The sequence below is a fragment of the Macrotis lagotis genome, chromosome X (genome assembly GCF_037893015.1).
Source record: "Macrotis lagotis isolate mMagLag1 chromosome X, bilby.v1.9.chrom.fasta, whole genome shotgun sequence".
Classification (NCBI taxonomy): Eukaryota; Metazoa; Chordata; class Mammalia; order Peramelemorphia; family Peramelidae; genus Macrotis; species Macrotis lagotis.
The window spans coordinates 231,420,016-231,440,450 of NC_133666.1; positions in this window are offsets into that span (position 1 = coordinate 231,420,016).

A 20,435-nucleotide genomic window follows, 5' to 3' on the forward strand; every position below is an offset into this window, starting at 1 on the left:
ATGGATCTGTGGATAGAGCACTGGCCTTGGAGTCAGGAGTACCTGAGTTCAAATCTGGCCTCAAACACTTAATGATTACCTAGCTGTTTGGCCTTGGGCAAGCCACTTAACCCCATTTCCTTGCAAAAACTAAAAAAAATGCCTTGGCTGCATCTCATAAATTTTGGTATGATATCTCATTATTATCATTTTCATGTATATAATTTTGATTATTTCTATTACTTGCAGTTTGATTGACCTATTATTTAAGATAAAGTTACATAATTTCAATTTAGTTCTTGGTTTAGCTTTCCATGACCCTTTATTACATGTAATTTTTATTACATTATGGACTAAGAAGTATGTATTTATTCTTTCTACCTTTCAACATTTTATTATAGCTTTTTGTGCCCTAGCACACGGTCAATTTTGGAATAGGTACCATGTATTGCTGAGAAAAAATATTATTCTTTTCTATTCCCATTAACTTTTCCCCAGAGGTCTATCATATCTAAATTTTCTAAGATTTCATTCAACTTCTCAACTTCTTTTTTAATTTTGTTGTTACCTTTATCTAGCTCTGAGAGAGGGAGGTTGACGTCTCCTATTATTAAAGTTTGGTTGTCCATATCTCCTTTAATTCACTCAGTTTTTCCTCTGGGAATCTGGATGCCATACTACTACGTGTATACATGTTTAGTAATTAAATGGGTTCATTACCAGTGGTACCTTTTAAGAATATGCAGTTTCCTTACTTATCCCTTTTAATGAGATTGATTTTTATTTTTACTTTATCTGAGATTAGTATTGCTACCCCTGAGTTTTTACTTGAGTTGAAGCATAATATATTTTGCTCAACCTTTAACCTTTATCCTGTGTTTATCACTGTTTCAAATGTGTTTCTCGTAAACAACATATTGTAAGAATCTGTTTTTTTAATCCATTCTGCTATTTACTTCCATTAATTAATCATTCTGTATTTTACTCCATGGTATCTTTCTCCATTTTCTATTTTTCTCTTTCCTTTTCTCTTAATCCTCCTCACCAAAATTTTGCTAACTTCCTCCCTTTGACTTTTCTTTTAAAAAAATAACTTTCAGTTTATTTCATGTAAACCTTCATCTTCCCTTTTAGTAGTCCCTTCTAAGCTTATCTTTCCCTTCCCCAGTGTCCCCCCTCCCTGTAGATTAGAGTAGAATTTTAAACCCAAGTGAGAATGTGTCTTATTCCCTCTCTGGGTTAAATCTATTGAATAGAATTTACTCTGCATTCACATTCTCCTTTCTCCCTTTTGTTCTTCTCTTGGTGTTATTTATCAGTCTAGTACTATCAATCAGGTATCTTCAATCACATTTTGAGTATTTGACTGCTTGATGATCTCATATTGTTATCAAGGTATCATCACAGATTATTTTCTTGATTGAGTGATAAGCAGTACTGACACAAATTGCATCAAATTATAATTATGGTCATTTTTTACATTACCCCCTTTTCAAGTATCTTTCAAGTACACTCCTTCCTCCTTAAGAGCCAAAGAATCATCCAAAGCCATATCATTTCATGAATTATGTTTGCCCCTTCCCCCAGGTCTATTTTCTCTCACACTTTATCCTCCCCACCCAGGTTCAGGGTACATAACCCCTTGTTAAGTGAAGCAAGGTCTATTTTCTTTCATACATTACCTCACCCCTTCCCTCCTAGGATACTTAGCCTCTTGTTAACTGAAAGGAAGCAAGGTCTATTCCCTCTCCCACTTTACCACTCCACCCAGTTTACTTAACCCCTTATTAAGAGAAGTACTGGTTAAGTCAAATCCTGATTTAATTAAGTACAATAATCTTAAAGATCTCAGTCCTGGGAGTCTCCAAAGGTCTCACCTGAGAATTTTACAAATGATTATATGTTTATTAGGCAGTTTATGGTGCCTAATGGGCTCTAAGTACAGCGAATCTCTGGAGATTTCACCTGAGAACTTTACAAATAATTGTCAAATTACAGATTCACTGGCTCCAAAACTCAGCAGGACCTTGCTTTTTTTTTACTTTATCTGAGACTAGGATCACTACCCCTGTTTTTATTTTTTTATTCAGTTGAAACATAATATATTTTTCCCTAATTAGACAAAGAGCTAAGCACAGTATAATTAAAATGACTCAAATAATAATGAGACTCTTAAATATAAAGTTAACACCCCTGTGTTTCATCAGGTCATTTTGTTTAAATATAGTGATGTCATCTTGGATCTCTTCAATGAAGAGATAAGACCCAACTATACCCATATCCTTTAGATCCATTATCTTTAATTATCTTCTACCTTTAATTATCCTAATAGAAGTAAAGTTTTAAAGAATTAAAACTGTTATATCTTCCATTTCATGGTTGTATGCACTTTGATCATCTTGACCAACATTTGTTTTGTTTTTTCCTTCCCCTTTTCATTTATCTTTTTATGTAACTCTTGAGTTATGTATACCCTGGTTCTTTCTTTTTTCACCTTTTACCTCATAATATGCCTTCCCTCTAAAGTTATCCTTCATGATATATATATATATATATATATATATATATATATATATATGTATGTATATATGTATATATAAATTTGCCCATTTCTCCATTTAGAATGTAAACTCCTTAAGAGAAAGATCATGCTTTATCTTCTTAAAATTACTATTCCTTATCAGTTTGAGAAAAAAAGAAACCTCAGAGTAAGCCACCTTATCTTGCCCACTGATCTTCACAATCTTGCAAAAACTATTTGAATGAAAGCAATTGAATTTTCTAAAATGAAACTGGTTATAGTGTCCAGGTTTCACAGGTATATGACAATGGGATCAGCACTATGGCTCTTTAAATCTTCAGTGTGGTAGGCATCCTAAGATGTCTTCTCTTTCAAACTTTCAGAACTTCACAATTGCTGAGGTAGATCAGGAAATGTATTAGTAAGACTCGTCACCTATATGGAAATCCCTAGAAAGTATAGGCCAAAATTAGAGAATTTATTCACTGCATTAAAAAAAATACAACATTTGTAGTAACTAATGGTTTCATATTTTAATGGTGTGATGATGCTGGCTAGTGAAAAACATTTATTTTCTTGGTACTAATTGTCAGACCAAAGTTAGCACAAGTAGCAGAGAATTGTTTCTCAGTCTGACTGCTTAGATTGCAAAATCATCTTTGACTCTTTTAAATGTTGGCTTATAACCTTTTCAAATAAATAATTTAACAGCAGGGCAGTAGCTGACCTTGTTATATTTGTCCTTATTGAAGCTGTCTGTCAACATCTCTAAAAACATCATGCCTTATTTCACTCCACTAATGAATTGGAAAATGTGAGAGCATTATCTATTATGCAAAGTCTTTTGAAGCATGTCATTATGAACCAGCACACCGTTCTGATGAACTCTGAGCTACCAAATTTGTCCATGATCTTCAACAAACCCTCCAAACTGAAAATATTAAATTTATTGGTGATATCAACAAATATAGAGTACAGATCTTTCTTCTGCTTCTGCCATTTCTCCGGGATTTGTTGAGAAGCAAACACCATGATAATCATTTTACAACTCTTTTATGAAACCACACTAACTCTCAAGTAGATGACTATCAGCCAAGTAAGGAGGATTCTGACAAGAATCTTTCTGGCAGTGACTCAGAGACTACCACATGTTTGGCACAGTAAAAACCTTTTCCTTTATGAGAAGCAGAGTGAGGCAGCTTTGATTTCCTAAGGAATAACCTCTTCTTTCCAAATAATACAGTCAATTTTTCAATCCACAGTGGAGTCCCTACTTCATAGACTTCAGTAGGAATAGAATTTGAACCAGATGCTTTGCTACAGGAGAAGCACTCAAACTCTATTCTTTAATTGGTAGTTTGGCTAAAGAGGGATTGATTTCAACCTGAGGTAGAAGCTCAATACCTTCAGCTTTGATTGATGACAGTCTGTTCAGAACAGTATGGAAATGTTCAACCCATCCCTCCAGGATCATGTCCTTACCACTAATCAGTGTGTCTCTATCATCACTGACTAGAAGAGATGTGCCAAACGGAATTGGCCTGAAAATAGCCTCCAGAGAAATGTAGAAGTACTTTGGATCATTTTGATCAATTGAATTTCATCTCCCTTCTTCTGGAACCAAGAATCCTACATCTTAATAAGCTTTGCTTGCACTTTAATTTTTAGAGAGTTAAATGGTGCCTTCTTAGAAAGATGAATGATTCTTCTGATTCTACTGATGTTTGGATGAGTTCTGACCCAGAAGAGTCAGTGAGGCACTGAGTGCTATATACCTTTTCTTACTTCTTTTCTGCTTCATCTTTGCCTAATGTGTCTTGCCTCAGCAGGCCCAGCAAGTCATCAATACACCATTCATTCATGGAGAAGTACTCTACACTATTGACAATGAGTGTTTTGATAATTTTCTTTCTTTGTACCTGTCTCTTTCATTGAATGTGAATATTTCACTTAGAATGTGTCCAGACTCTGTATCACATATAGACTTTGCCTTTCTCTTTTCCTTATACTGACATAGTGGGTTTTTGTTGATTTTTGCAAAGCAATGCAGTTAAGTGACTTGCCCAATGTCCACAGCTAGGTAATCATTAAATGTTTGAGGTCTGATCTGAACTCAGGTATTAATGACTACAGCCAGTGTTCTATCCACTGCACCACCTATCCCCCCCTGACATAGTGTTTTAAAAGCAATGTTTGCTGTGAGAGTACCTGCAAGAAATTTTATTTCATTTAGGTAAATGAAAGAGAGAAATAGTTATGAGAAAGTCAGGAGATCATATGTCTTCAGTAGTAAATGATCAGTGCTGTTTGTGCTTCTGATTCTATTCCTCCCAAGGACTATTTACCATGTCTGAAAGTCTGGGACTATTGTGCATTTAAAGTCACTTCAAACTATATGAATGTCCTTTTCTGGCACATTGGTGATGAGGGTCTTCATGTCTTCATAAAATATTTCTTTGACCCTCTCAGTGTTCATCATTATGGCGACATTCACATACTAATAATCATAGTGTGGTGTTTTTCCTACAAGAAACAATGAGAATGTCATAAATATGCTATTCACTCCTTTTGGAGGGTCATACAAGTTTGCTAATTATATTTGATTTCAAAATTTACACCAGATTCAGTGTTACTCATCACAGCAGCCATTCCAGAAAAAACATGTACCCAAGTGTTTATCAGTTGCAATACTACCTGTGTTCTCTCAAAAGAGCTACTGGTCTTTTAGGTCAATGGGATTTCATGTCCATAAACTCACATACCCCCTACACATTCTGTGTACCAATGGTGAATGGAATAATCTTCACAAAAAATTTTTCTACATTTTGTTTGTGTGTTTCATCAATCTCTGCTGCAGTACCTAAAGCAGTCAGTTTTGAGGTACTTTTCTGGCACCTTCTCATGCTAGGAGGTGAAGACTGAAGGCTTTAAAAAAGGTCATTCAGATACTCATGATATCCGTTGCTAATTTATTCCAGTGAGAAGAAGACCCTATGTCTTGAAGTATGTATATGCAAGGTTCTAACTACAGCTCCCAGTGTATGTGCACTTGCTACTTCATCACTAGCCTGTTACCACCAGGATAAAATATAGTAAAATAGTTGAATAGTCAAATCATAATAAAATTATTTAGTAGTATAGGACAAAGTAATGAAACTGTAAAATGATATGTGAGATGTTTTTGAACTTGTTTGGTAATTGAATTTTAGCAAAGGATATTTACATAAAGCTATTAGCCTTATTCTTTCAGAACCATTGAAATCCAGTGTCAAGACAGAAGTTAAAATGATTGACAATGGTTCAGATGTAGTGAATGACTGGGCCATCTCTGATATCTGATCAAGTGTGAAGAATAAAAAAGCACCTGCTTCCAACATCTTCATAGACCATTGAAATGAATTGTTCACATCTGCCAATTTCATTGGACAAGTTTTCACATATTTGGACTAGACATCCCTTTAATTTACTGATGAATTTTAGAGTCATTTATAATCCTTAAATTGGGTTAGTCCATCACCTAAGATAGTTTTTCTGGTGTGTGGCTTCTTAGAGCCAAATGAATGTTGGATGGCAGATGAACACCCAATTTGGATCAATAGCTCTTTCACCATAAGTAATAATTCTTCCTGAATATACCATGTGCCTTTTAAAATACTATATCACCTAATTTTTTATCCATTGAAATTCCATCCACATTTTGAAATAAAGTCCACCCTCATATAGAATTCTTTATGTAAGAATAGCAGTTGTTGCCTATTCTTGATCCAAACACTAACAGTGGGTTCTTTGCTTTTCCCATATATCTAAAATCATTAAACAGATTTTGAATTACTTATGTTGTATTGAATTCCTTTCTACTGGAATGCATAGAACCTGAGCCAGATGGGTTTTCACACATTGGGGAGGACTTCCATTGCCCTTTCCACTTAGGGGAAGAAATGGGGATAGGAAAGAATAAGGGTAGAGAAATATATCTCAATCCTTGTTTTTTTAGAAAGTCCAATAGAGCTGTTCCCTGAAGATATGTCCACAGAAAAGGCCTAGTAATAATACATATTTTTGATCAATACTTACATACTTTTTCAACTTCATTTTAGTCTTAGTCCAGAGACTGAAAACTTAGAGTTGTACACCTCTAACTCGAGAATTTATTGCATATGTTAATTAGTGACAGATGAGCTACATCTTTTTTCCTAATTTAAAATTATTGCAAGAATTTAATATTCTACTGAAGTACATTATTTCAATTATCCTTTTGCCTCTTACTATAAAGCTTACATGGGGACAAGATAAAACGATTCTTATTTCTACTAAATTTGTGAGTTGATCTTTTATGAATTATGATATTATTCAATTGGTCAAATATTTATATCTTTGAAGAGTCCTAAGAGAAAATTTACTATTACCCCTCATTTTACATAACTTAAAACAAGAGAGCTTGTGTTTTGATCAAGTTCAAACAGGGAATACATAGTAATCAGACTTAAACCTTGACTCTTTGATTGCAGATTGAATTACCTAAGGCTCAGGTTAGCCCTTTTTGTCAATGGTTTTCCTAATAAAAATTTCAATTCAAGTGTTAGTACCAGATGTTTGATGATGATAGGATAGATCTCAACTAGGACCTAGGGAGTACACAGAGCTGCCAAAACTGGGAAAGTAATCATTCTTCTCTGATCTGTCTTCTATTTCTTCCTCAATCTCAGTTACTTAATAATCTGATTCTACAAACTTTTTTTTAAAGTTACTGCTACACTGTCCTGGGTCTTGAGAATACAAAGCAAAATAGCAATGAAGACAAAAATAAAACAAAAAATAAAGGGGGGGAAGGTCTTCATCTTAAGGAATATTTGTTATCATCTCTGAAAGAGTTTAATGAAGATATGATCAACAAAAATAGTCATAATTTTATTATAACTATCATATTATATATCATTATTATTATTTTCAAACTTTGAATATAGCAAATAAAATTCTTATTTCCTTGGGAAAAGTATAACAGAAAATTCTTGACTTATGCATATTTTCCCAATATTTTAAAAAAAATTAATCATCTTATTTTCTTTTTCTTTTTATGGCAGTGTAGTAGCTAATTTTTCTTCCCTCTTCCAAATTTATCCCATTCATATTTGGAAGAAAATGGAGAGAAAGACAAAAACTCTTTCAACATATATAAATTGTCATGTAAAGCAAATTCTTATGTGGTCATATTTGAAGATGAAAATCTCAATTTACAACTTGGTCTGTCTTCTGTTTTGTGCCATGGTTTTCCTTGAGTCTCAGGAATCAAGCTATGTCAATGTGTTGAATACATTTGTCATTCAAAATTGTTATTTTCTTTTCCTTTAGAAATCTGTATCAATTCATAGAAATCTCAAATTTCCTTATAATTCTTTCTTTTGTTACTTCTTCTGTGCAATAATATTCCATTTTATTCATAGAGCAAAGAGTTTGGTTATTCCCTTATAAATAACTATCTCACTTATTTTCTAGTTCCTTGTTATTTGAAGAAAATTATTTCTAACTATATTATCATGCATAGTGCAGCAGTAGAATCATTAGGTCAAAAAGTAGGTAGAATTTAGGGACATTTGGGATATAATTTCAGATTGTTTTCATGTCCTTTGGCCAATTCAAGTTTCCATCAATAGAGAATTTGAACTAATATTTTTGTGCACCTGCTCAAACAATTTTCAATCTTTATTTAAATATTTGGTAATATAATGTATATGAGAAAGTACATCAGAGTGTCTTTAATTTACATTTTACTGCATTTTAGGACAGTGACACTATATAGATTTGTTTTGTTTTACTATTTTGTTTTCCCATTTTATTTTTTTTTTTGCAATCCAATGAGAGAAAAGAAAAATTAGTACCAATGATGCCAAGATAAGAGAAGAAAATATTTTTAATCCTGAGAAGAAAACAGAAGGAAGTTGAGGATGATGCATAATCATGCAGGAAAATTTTGAAAGTAATGTATTGAATATATTTTTTAAAAAAGCAAATTACATTAAATGAAGATTCAGAGCTTGATAGATAATTATCTGTGGTCTTCTGTGGGTATGGAAATGATCTATTTAGATTCAACATAAAAGTAACAATTTAAAAATTATAATATTTATTTTATTTAAAAACTGAAATTCTATCTGGAAAAAGAAAACACGAATAATTTTATTCATTCTATCAAGTCAATTTCTAGTCAACAAACTTTAAGTTGCTAACATGTATCAGGCCTAAGTGCTAGGGATACAAATATTGGGAAAAGATAATCTCTTTCTTCAATGATCATACAATATAACTGTAGATGATGAGTTATCTAATGTGAGGGCATAGAGGAAAAGTCAATTGGATAAATCTCAAAGTAGTACAACCAGGAGTAAAATAAAATATCAGTTGACCATCACAAATAGAGGTTTTAGAGATCATGCTTCTGCCTCCCCAACAGAAGAAAAGAGTAAGAAAGAGTTATTACTACAAAGGCCGATTCAACCTGTAGGCTAAAAAGTTTAAACAGTGATGAACTTTCTGGGGTACAGTAGAGTAGTTAATGAATGGATACACATGAAAAATGAATACATTAAAATATTAATTTACTGCAATTTTTATTGTTTTTAACGAAATGATATTTTTCTAATATAGTTCCCTGAATATCCTAAAACTGATAAATCTTTCACTGGAAACTATAGAAATAGTCTAGAATCTGATTTTTATAAGATCTCTGATTTCCCTGATATATCAAGTTTGTAGTGAGGAAATTTTTATCTACAAATGCAGTCAGAAACTTCTTCTATAAATTGCAGTCTTAGAGATATGCTTGGAAGCATTGATATGTCAAATGACTTGGCTAGAATTACATAACTAGTATTTATCAGAGATGGGATTTGCACTCTGGTCCTGATTTCAAAACCATTTCACTATTTGGTATAAAAAAAAATTTTCTCAGAATCTAGATTTTCTACAAAATTTAACTTTCCATTTTTTCAGTTTATCATATATTAAACAATGGTCTTTAGAACAAATATTTTTACTCATTGAGTTAACTATACAGTAGATCAAAATTTCTTTAGGAAATGACTTATTTCTTGGCACCTAGAATTATCATTTCATACAGCAAATCTTCAAAGTGATTACTATACATATCTTATTACGCTTCAAATTTAGAACTCATAAAATTCAATTCTCATCTCATTTTGAGGAGGAAAAAATGTTGCAACACTCAGTGCTTGCTAAGGACTTATAACTCTTGTTAGTACTTATATGAGTCACAACGCAAACGTCAAGAGAAAATGCTTTATTACTCACTGCCTGTTCTCCACCCAGGGCCATGAAAGAGGACAATGTGTCAGTATTATGGTCATTCACAAACAGTGTAGAAACTCCATATATTTTTCATTGAAGTCTTGTAATTTGTGTATTTAAAGTGCTAATTATTAGTCACAATAATTTCTAAGGAAAAATATGACCCAGACAAAACTCTAACAAGTCTAGATGAGGAATCTGTTTGATGAACAAAGTCATACTTTAGACACATAGAGAGAAACAAATTTCTTTTCATAGGTTTTTAGTGAAACTTCCTAAATCTGAGTCACCAAGGGTATTCAGTAAAGTCAAGAGACAGAAAACAGAAGAAACCACCAAGAAGTTGCCTGAAATTATTTGGGGAGAGGACTCCTTTTCCAAGAATTACTCACTCTTCTACTTCTCCTCCTCTGCCTTGCCACCATGACATTATTCCAGGAATTCCTGATAGTAGAGATAAAGTGAAGATAAATATTATTTTATTTTTATGTCTTTAATTGCCTTTTTTCTTTGTCTATTTAATTTTAAGTATCTGAATTTCAAATTAACCTCATCACTTAATATGTGATAATAGTAGTACAAATAGTACTTAATAATAGTAAAATGTAAAAGTTATGGGGAACTTTGAGAAATTATTATTTTCTTTCTTTTTTTGCAGTTCTCAGAAATGCATTTTTATTTATATATTTATTTTCCAACTTCAAGCAAAGATAGTATTTTGTAAGGTCCCAAATTTCAAATTTTTCTCCTTCCCTCCTTCATCCCCTGACAGAAAGTAATATACTTTAGGTCAAACATGTATAAATATGTTCAAAATAAATCATATTATTCATGTTGTAAAAGAAGAAACAGAACAAAAAGAAGAAAAAACTTGAGAGGGAAAAATCATTGAACATAAAACAAATTTAAAAAATTAAAAACAGTAAAATTTGGTTGACATTCAGACACCAAAGTTTCTTCTCTGTATGTAGTTGATATTTTCCATCATAAGTCCTCTAAGATGGTCTTTGATTATTATATTGCTGAGATGAACAAGTCCATCATAATTGATCATTACACAATGTTGCTGTTAATTGTGTACAGTGTTCTTCCGGTTCTGATCACTTCACTCAGCATTGATTCATGAAAGTGTTTCAAGGCTTTTTTGAAGTCCTGTGTCTCATAATTTCTCACAGAATAAGATTACTCTGTCACATTCATATAACCACTGCATTATCAGTCATTCCCTAATTGATGGGAATCCCCTGAATTTCCAATTTTTTACCACAACAAAAAAAGCTGGTACAAATAATTTTGGACATGTGGATTATTTTTGCCCTGTCTTGTGATCTCTTTGGCTTGCAGACCTAGTAGTGATATTGTTGGATCAAAGGGCATGCACAGTTTTCTTGTACTTTGGGTATTTTTCAAATTGCTCTTGAGAAAGTTTGGATCAGTTCACAACTTCACCAACAATGCATTAGTGGTTCAGTTTTACCACATCCCCTCCAACATTGATCATTTTCCTTTTCTTTCATATTGGCCAAACTGAAAGGTTGAGGTGGTACCACAGAGAAGTTTTAATTTGCATTTATCTAATCAATAATGAGTGAGACTTTTTTCATATGACTCTATATAATTTCTTCATCTGAAAACTGTTGATGTCATTTATCATTTGGGGAATGACTTGTATTCTTACAAATTTTAATTAGTGTTCCATATATTTTACAAATGAGTCCTTTGTCAGAAACGCTAGTTATAAAAAGTGTTACCTAACTTACTGTATTCTTTTTTATTAACATTCTATTTGTTTTCCAATTATATATCTAAACAATAGTAGTTTATATCATTTTCTGTAACATATTGAATTTTACAGTTATCCTCCACCCTCCCTTTCCTCCCCCATACCTCCCACAGAAGGCAGTCTGATAATCTTTACGTTGTTTCCATGCTATACATTGATCAAAATTGAATGTGTTGGGAGAAAAATCATATTCTTGAGCAGAAAAATAAAATATTAGAGATAGCAAAATTATGTAGTATATAAGACTTTTTATTAAAAAAATGAGGGAAATAGACTTTGGTTTTTCTTTAAACTCTGCAGTTCTTTCTCTGAGGACAGATGGTTTTTCCTTCACAGGTGGTCTAACATTGTCCCTGATTATTTGCATTGATGGGATGAATAAGCCCATTAAAGTTAATCATCAACCCCATATTGCTCTTAGAGTGAAAAATGTTCTTCTGGTTTTGCTCATCTTGCTCAACATCCGTTCATGCAAGTCTTTCCAGGATTCTATGAAATCCTATCCCTCTTGGTTTATAATAAAATAATAGTGTTCCATAGCATATATATATATATATATATATATATATATATATATATATATATATATATATATATATATATATACCACAATTTGTTCAACCATTCCCCAACTGATGGACATTCACTTGATTTCCAATTCTTTACTAGTAGAAATAGGACTACTATAGTGCATTCTTTTTATCTTAGTTGCTTTGGTTTTAGTTGTACAAAACTTTTTCAGGTCATTGTAATCCAAATAATCATTCTGGAATTTATATAGTTCTCTATGTCTTCTTTGGTCACAAACTGATGCCCTTTCCATAGATCTGGCAGATAAGCTTTTCCTTGTGCTACTAACTGGCTTATGGTGTTACTTTTTATGTCTAAATCCTTTACCTGTTTTGACATTATCCAAGTATGAGATGTGAGATGTTGATCTATGTCCAGTTTCTGTCTTATTATTTTGTACTTTTTCCACCAGTTTTCATTAAAGAGTAAGTTCTAAGTTCAGAAGCTGGAGTCTTGGGGTTTATCAAACAGTAAATTCCTATAGCCATTTCCTACTGTTTATTTTGTACCTAATCTATTGCACTCATACACCAATATTTCTTTGTCAATACCAAATAGTTTTGATTATTGTTACTTGAAAAATATAAGTTTTCATCTGGTTCAGCTAACCAACTTTCATTTGCAAGTTTTTCATTATTTCCCTTGATATTCTAGACTTTTTGTTGGTCAAGATGATTTTTTTTCTTTCTTCCTAGCTCAATAAAATAAATTTTTGGTAGTTTTAATGGTTTAGCACTTAATAAGCCATTTGAAGATCAAATTTTCTGTTCACTTATAGTATTATCATCAGAAAAATTTGAAAGACATCTATTTCATTAATGGTTATCTTTTTCCCAGAAGGAGTATGATAAGTTTTTCTGGGAAGTTGATTTTTGCTTGTAATCCAAGCTACTTTGCTCTGTGGGGTATTATAATTTCAAGCCTTTTGGTTGATGCTGCGAAGTCTTGTGTAAAACTGACTGTGTCTCCTTTGTACTTTAATTGAATTTTTTTGATTACCTACAGGATTTTCTCCTTGATTGATAATTCTGGCATTTGGCTATAATATTCCATGGCATTTTCATTTTGAGATTCCTTTCAGGAACTGATTCATGGATTGTTTGAATGGCTGTTTTCCTCTCTGATTCTACGATATTAGGGCAGTTTTCTTTGAAAATTTGGTGAAAGATGTTATCCAGGTTCTTTTTTTTTATCATGATTTTCTAGTACTTCAGTAATTCTTAAATTATTTTTCCTGCTTCTACTTTCCAGGTGAGTTGCTTTATCAGTGGGATATTTTACATTTTCTTCTATTTTCTAAATTTTTTTTAATTTTTCTTGACAATACTTGATATTCCACACAGTCATTATCCTTCATTTGTGTCATTCTTTAAGGAATGTTTTTCTTCAATTAGCTTTTGCATATCCTTTTCCATTTGGTCAATATTATTTTTAAAAGAATTATAATCATTTTTTCCATTTTTATGACTTATTTATTTATTTTCATCCTTATGTAAATGTATATTTCAAAGTTACAAAATTTCCTTCCATCCTCCCTTCCCACCCTCCTTCCCTCAGTGATAAACAGTCAGGGTAGCATTGTACATAAAGATTTTGATAAACATATTTAAAGGCTAGTAATTTTCAGTATGAGGAATTAGGATTAAGGGAGAGAGATACATAGGTGATACATTAATAAAGTGTTCATCAGACTCCGAAAGGTTGGATTTTTTGGTGAGTTTTGTTTTGTTTTGTATTGTTTTTCTTCTTCTGGATGGGGATAATATAGTCCATAGCCATTCTAACATAGTGGGTCAAACTAAATGGACTGCTGAGGGGAACTACTTTTATCAAGATTGTTCATTTCACTATGTTGTTGTTGTTGCCTGCTATTCCATTGAGTTGTTGAGATGAACTCCAAGGTCTTCCTCTATGAATCTCTCTAATAAATGATAATCTCTCTTTCTTGTCTCTGCCATATCCCATCACCCATGACTGCTTGGTTTCAGTTCCTTGCCCTTGGTGCACTCCCATTCTACACAAGACAGATATTCAAATTGACAAGTACTAAACTACTATTGTATATTTGAGTGCTGCTGAAAATCTATTTACAAATTGACCTCAAAGTTGACCCAAGGTGAAATAAGCTTCAGTAATTATTTGTCATAGCCATAATTGAAATTCAGAGAAAGAAAGCCTAGAAGAACATAAAATGCCATACATACAGGAGTTGAAAGAGACCTACATTTTCTTTCACCCCTATGTTCAACATTTCTTTGCAAAAAATGTTTCCCTACTTTATCTACAAGATGTAATTTAGACTCTGTTTGTAGACTTCCAAATTGGAGCATCTATCATTTGCTTTCTTGGCTCTTGTATCTCCCTGATGCTTCATATTAAACATAAAGTTTTTTTGCTCTGCCCCACCCCACTGCACATGCTTTTAGATAGGTTGTCATTTAGCTAACTCAAATGTTAAACTGAAGCATTACATTAGTGTGTTAGAATCAAAGATACTGAATATGATCATGATCATTATTATGATGACAACAAAAATAATAACATTGATTTATAACATTTTGAACTTTCCAAAGCACTTAACAAAAGTTATTTTATTTATACTTAAGATAGCTCTCAAAATATTGTGCTACAATTATTCCCATTTTGCAAATGAGGAAACTAAGGCAAGCATAGGCTAAGTGAACTTGTGCAGGATCACACTGGTTATGTACATCACTATGAATTTGATCACAGGTCATCCTGACTTAGGAGGAAAAGTTGCAAGGTTTAAGAAGATTGAAAAGGTAGGAAAATTGAGATGAAATTTAAATGTCAAATGGACTAATCCATATTTAATCCTTGGAGCAAAAGATACCTTCAGAGCTTATTGGTCAAGGAGGTAAAATAATCATGTCTGTGCTTTTGCCAAATCACTTTGTTGGCTATGACAGTAGAGGTTTAAGTCAAGGAGAAAAAATTGAAGAATGATGCAATAGTTCAATCAAGAGTTCATAGAATGTGAACAAGGATATGGTTCTATTATTCAAGATCAGAGGACAAAAATGAAATATATTGTAGAGACAGAAATGATAAGATTGACAAGTGATTTTTATTTAGGGAGTTAACAAATGAGGAACTGATAATTAACCTTAGGTTGAGAAATTGAATTTGGAATAGAAAGATAATGACTTCAAAAAATTTTTAGAAGAGAAGGAGATTTATAGATAAAGATGATGAATCCTGTTTTGGACAAGTTGATTTCAAGTTGCCTGTGGTTATATAGTCAGAAATATTTGGTAGAAAGATGATAATGCAAGAATAAAGCTCAAATGAAATTTGTCATTGCCTATTAGAAGTATTTAAAATTAGATGAAAAACTGCTGTGTGGGATGGCATCTCTTCTTGTCTTTGTATTAGGAAATTGACTAATTTGCTCCTGCCACTTCTCAAGGAAAATCATTGAGTCATTCGTCAATTTCCTCAATTTCTTCTGCTTTCCATTCTACAGATAATTTCAAAATTGATGTATCAAATTCTTCCAACAGTATAACTACTGAATCATTTAGAGTACTAAGAGTTCATTTTGTTTTCTGATTTACTTTACATTAACTTCATAGAACTTTCGTTTGATTGAAAATAAATTTAGAAGCAATGTATGCTTCCTAAATTTAATTTTACTTTATATTTTAAGAATTCCTTACTATTAATTTATAGATCATCCACCACAAATCAATTGAAGTAGATATGATCAACATGCAGCTTGTGAGTTGCATGTGGCCCTCAAAGCATTTTATTATTATATGCATTTCTAATAATGAGTTACATTGTAGTTAAATAAATACTAAATTCTATATGTAATCCTTGACAAGGTTTTATTGTGTAACTAGGAGCAGAAAATCTAAAACACTGGATAACCATGAATTGAAACAATGCCTTAAATATTTCAAGTACTCTATTTTCATTTTATATAATTTGACTTTAGCCAAAATTGAACTTAATAGCAGCCAATGTGTTGTTTGCTAGCCATGACTTTCCTTTTATTTTCTATAACTCCATGGTGTTGTTAGATTCTTGAAAAATTTAAGTCATTAAACTTTCCAATTAAGAAGTACTCAAGTAAATCAGGCAATTGACTGTGGTTGAAAGACATTCAGATTTGGGGGCAGCTAGATGGCACAGTGGATAGAGCACTGGACCTAGAGTCAAGAGCACCTGAGGTCAAAGCTGGCATCAGACACTTAATAATTACCTAGCTGTGTGGCTTTGGGCAAGTCACTTAACCCCATTGCCTTGCAAAAAAAAGATATCCAGATTTGAAGTCAAAAGATAAATTTTCATCTTGACTTTGCTGCTTACTTCTGGAGTAACTTTTGGAAAAGAATTTAGCGTTTTAGGGTTTATTCACTCTTCTATAATGTGAAAAATTTTGAGAGGATATGCATAAGCTTGGGGGAAGCTAGGTGGCATGGTGGATAAAGGACTGGCCCTGGAGTCAGGAGTACCTGGATTCAAATCCGGTTTTAGACACTTAATTACCTAGCTTTGTGGCCTTGGGAAAGACACTTAACCCCATTTGCCTTGTAAAAACATAAAAAAAAAAGAAATACATAAGCTCCATTTATATATTATTATCAGATTTTTGTCATTTAGTAGGTTTATTTTAATTATTTTACTTTACATTTATAATTCTAACTCAATTTTCAAGATATTTAAGTAATAAATCCTTTTTTGAAAAAGTTGTTTCCCTGATCACTGTATTCCTTTTGATATTATTTGCATTGGTTTTATTGTGAAAAAAAACTTTTCAATTTAATTAAATTAAAATTATCCACTTTGTCTTTTATATTGTTCTCTATCTCTTTTTTTTAGGTTTTTTATTTTTTGCAAGGCAAACAGGGTTAAGTGGCTTGCCCAGGGCCACACGGCTAGGTAATTATTAAGTGTCTGAGACCGGATTTGAACCCAGGTACTCCTGACTCCAAGGCTGGTGCTTTATCCACTATGCCACCTAGCCGCTCCTCTATGTCTTTTTTAATTATAAATCATTCCCTTTTCCAAAAACCTGTAAGATTATCTATTCCTTGTTCTGCAAATGGATTGATATCACCTTTATTTCTAAATCTTGTATCCATTACAATCTTATTTGATATAGATTGTGAGATGTTGGTCTATAGCGAGTTCCTGCAAATTATTTTCCAGGTTTCCCAGCAATTTATATTAAAGAATGAGCTCTCATGCCAAAATTAGAATCTTTGATGTTTATCAATAACAGATATCTAGTCATTATCTACTGCTTTTTTTGCACCTCATTTTGCCATGTGTTCTTCTTATTAACATTATTTTGGATGAAATTATTATTTCTATGACTTGTTATTTGACTCATTCATCCTTAAAAATCTGGCAATTTAACTTCCATTTAATTTCATTCTGTCTTTCCATAGGCTTTTGTTACACCTGAATGATATTGCATAATAATCTGAAAATGATGAATTCAATAACTATGCCTTACAAGGTAAATTTTTTGTGTAGATGTCATTTACCACAGGGAAAAAAAAAAACATTTTCCTTTTTATTCCCATTCAGTTTTCTCCAGCAGTCTATCACATCTAAGTTTTCTAGCATTTTATTCAACTCCTTAACTTTCTTCTTGTTTAAATTATGGTTAGAATTACCTAATTCTGAGAAAGGGAGGTTGAGTCCCCCACCAGCATAGTTTTGTTGTTTGTTTCTTCCTGTGACTCATTTAGGTTCTTCTCTAAGAATTTGGATACTATACTGCTAGGTGTATATATAGTTTTTTGACTAAGTTACTTGTTGGTAACATGTAGTTTCTTTATATCTTTTAATGAGATGAATTTTTGCAATTGTTTTCATGGAGATAAGGATTACTAACCATGCCATTTCCACTTCATCTGAAGTATATTATGCTCCAGCCTTTTATAGTTATTTTGTGTGAATCTCTCTATTTCATATGTGTTACTTTAAGTATTATATCATAGGATTCTGGTATTTTATTAAATCCACTTTCTGCTTCGTTTTTCTTAAACGTTTTTTGCAAGGCAATGGGGTCAAGTGACTTGACACAGATTAAGCAGCCCATAAGTATTATGTGTCTGGGTCAGATTCAAACACAAATCTTGCCCACACAAGGATCAGTGCTCTTTCTACTGCATCACCTAGCATTCACATTCACATAATTGCGATCTATCATTCTCCATGCAATTTCCCCTCCATTTGTACTTTACTCCCTTCCTTTCATCTTATTATTCCTCCCCAGTGTTTTTGCTTTTAAATGCCATCTCCTTCAATATGTTCCCCTTCTATTACCCATTAATTTTCTTTCCAATTTCCCTTTCCCTTTCTTCCTTCCTTCACTCCATCCTCTTTTCCCTCCTAATCCTTTTTTTTTGGCAGATTTTTGTAAGGCAATGGGGTTAAGTGGCTTGCCCAAGACAGCTAGGTAATTATTAAGAGTCTGAGGCCGGATTTGAACTCAGGCACTCCTGACTGCAGGGCTGGTGCTCTATGCACTGAGCCACCTAGCTGCCCCTCTGCTCCTAATCCTTGAAGAGGAAAATAAATTTCTAAAACCAACTGAGTGTGTGTATGTGTGTATGTGTTAATAATGACTCTTTGAACCTAATTCAATAAGAGTAAGATTCAGGAAGTTCTCACCTCTTCCCTTCTTTCCCCTCTATTGCAATAGGTCATTTGTGCCTTGTCTTGTGATATAATTTACCTCATTCTATCCTCCCTTTCCTCCCCTCTTTACAGCACTCCCACTTTTTCATTGACTTAATTTGTTTTTAGAAAAAGCATTCCATTGATGTCATGGACATACAATATATATCCATCCCTTCATCCTAAGTATATTCCTCCTAATAGAGTTACAATTCTCAAGAGTTATGTTAATCTTTCTCCCAGATAGGGATGTAACTGGTTTAATTTTATTGAATAAAGGTCCCTTTCTTTTCTCCTGATTACTTTTTCATGTATCTCTTGAATCTTGTCCTTAAGGATAAGGTTTTCTGTTCAGCTCTGGTGTTTTCATTAGGAAAGTTTGAAAGTTTCCTATTTTGTTAAATGTTAAAAATGTTAAAAAAAAATTTCCTCTGAAAGAGAAGCCTCAATTTTGCTGTCTGGATTATTCTTGTTTGTAATCCAAGTTCCCCTTACCCTCCAGAATATCATATCCCAGGATCTTAGATCTTTTACTACTGATGCAGCCATGTCCTGTGTAATCTTGACTGACTCTGCAGTATTTGAATTGTTTATTTCTAACAACTTTAAGGATTTTCTATTTGTTCTGATAGTTGTGTAGTTTGTCTACAATATTCCTTGGAATTTTTCCTTTTGGTTTGCCTTTTAGGAGGTGAGCATGGATTCTTTCAATAACTATTCCCTTCTCTGATTCTAGCATATCAGGGCACTTTGACTTGACTATTACTTGAAGAATCCTATACAAGTTTTTATTTTGGTCATGGCTTTCCGGTAGTCTTAGAATTTATTATTCTTATCTTTCAATAAATAACATATATATATTTTTTGCTTTCTAAATGCAGCAATGGAAGTTTTGACCTACCTTTCTTTGTGAAGTTTTGAGTTTAACAATTTTACAATTTTTCTCCCTCCTTCCTTTCCCTCCCTCCTCCTTTCAACAGAAGACAATCTGATGTAGGCTTTACATTTTCACCCATGATAAGCATAGATCAAAATTGATCTTGTTGTGAAAGAAGAATAAGATTTAAAAGGGATAAAGAAAACATTAGAGATAGAAAAATGACATATTACATAAGAAAACTTTTATAAATTGCATATAATAAAATTTGGTCTCCATTTAAAATTCACAGTTCTTTCCCTGTATACAGTGGGTATTCTCTATCCAACTTCCCCTAAAATTTTCCCTGATTGTTGCTCTGATGGAATGAGCAAATACATCATGGTTGATTATCACTCCATGTTGTTGTTAGTGTATATAAAGTTCTTGGGTTCCACTCATCTAATTCAACATAAATTCTTGCAAGTATTTTCAAGTTTTCGAAAATTCCATTGATCATCATTTCTTATAGAACAATAGTGTTTCATCACACACACACAAACACACACACACACACATACACACACACACACACATATATATATATCACATATCTATCTATCTATCTATCTATCTATCTATCTATCTATCTATATATATATATATATATATGTGTGTGTGTGTGTGTGTGTGTGTATAAAATCAAAATTTGTTCAGCCATTCCCCCATAGATGGACATCCGCTTAATTTCCAATTCTTTGCCA